The following is a 1,699-nucleotide window of genomic DNA, read 5'->3' as shown; positions in this document are numbered from 1 at the left end:
CCATTTTTCGCACGAAAACCGAATTGATGCATTGGTATTTCATTTTCATGGAGGAAAGGAGACATCTTTGATAGTAATACTTTTTCAAATTCCTTTGTAAAGACCGGGTAGAAAACTGATTGGTCTGTATGAAGACGGCTGTGTTAAGTCTTTCCCAGGTGTATCTATCAATATAATCTGCGACTTTTTCCTCTACAGCAATAATTTGTAACTCAATTAACATTTTTGGGGAAATATTATCATGTCCCGGCGACTTTTTTGGATTAAATTCTTTGATGATACCAATAATTTCRGAAGGTGAAGTCTTAAGAGACTCGAGCGACTCTTCAGCTGTATTGTGTAAGATTGACAGCTTAAAGTTGTTCTCTGACAAATTGGGTTGAAATACCATTTCTAGATGATTTGCAAAGCAATTAGCCTATTCTTTGTCACTTCGAGCCCAATTTCCACCCAAGTCTTGTATACGCATGTTGCAGTCAGTTGGTGGCTTCATGGAGTTTTTTGCTTTCCAAAGGGAATTTTGCTTGTTTGAATTTGGACATAGCTTCTTTATATACATTTCGGTGTTCAATTCTTCCTCACGTTTAAGCGCTTTTTTTTATATACTTACAGCAGATTTTAATTGAAGCTGAGGGGAAGGGGAACTGTTTATCTGCCGTTCACGTCTTTCACATCTTTTTTCATATACAAGCATTTATTTTTCTATTAGAGATTTTTCTGAAACCAAGCAATATTTGGTGTTGCTAAGACAGCTGCGCTGGTTACCCTTTATCACAAATTTGAATTGAATTGAATGTATGTGAAATGGGTCGCTGATTTCGAAAATCGAGTAAATTTTTTTTTATGGATACGTTTTTGAGATATTTGCAATTTACCGTTATTCGACCAAAAAAAAAAAAGGTGTCTTCATTTAATCATGTATATCTCACTGACCAGTTGAGCAATCTTACTGCAAATTATAGAAAATAAAAGTGAATGAAATTTCCTAAAAATATTTTTCCATAGGCCTTATAACTTGTGAGAAATTGATTCATCACTTCGTGTTTTTAAATTTTTTTATGAAAAAGTTTAAAAAAAATAAACTTTGGCAAGGAAAAAATTTTAAAACAAAAGATACTTTTTAAATTTTTTTAAACTTTATATGAAGTCCTGTTTCTTTACAACAAACAAAGCTACCAACGAACAAAATCCATGGATAAATAGGAAAGTTGTACATGATCAAATAAATATATCCACATYGCGCAAAGTCAATATATACGTATATGCGTATGTAGTGTGTAAAGTAAGGGTGGGATTGTTTTCGAATATCATTAGAATAAACTAATAACGCTATTCGTTTAAAAAAAATGAAATAATACTTTTAGAACAGTAATACTCAATTACTGTTGTAGTAGGTAGTTTGCATCGAAAGCAAGAGGTGTCAGGTTCGAAACCCCTGTAGTCACGTTAATTTGCTTAACATGTGTGTAAGTATACAGGCAGATTTTCGAAGGGTAATTAGTTGCGGAAAATTCCTAATGCAAATAAATGTAATTCAAACATGCATACCTACATGCACACAGATGGTGAACTATACTTGATCAGGTTGAAGTCAGGGGAAACCCTGATGGAAGACCGAAACAGTTCTGACGTGCAAATCGATTGTCAGAATTGAGTATAGGGGCGAAAGACCAATCGAACCATCTAGTAGCTGGTTCCC

This window comes from Bactrocera latifrons, unplaced genomic scaffold (genome assembly GCF_001853355.1).
Source record: "Bactrocera latifrons isolate USDA-ARS-PBARC rearing strain unplaced genomic scaffold, ASM185335v1 scaffold_480, whole genome shotgun sequence".
NCBI classification, from domain to species: domain Eukaryota; kingdom Metazoa; phylum Arthropoda; class Insecta; order Diptera; family Tephritidae; genus Bactrocera; species Bactrocera latifrons.
This window is presented reverse-complemented; position numbering follows the sequence as displayed.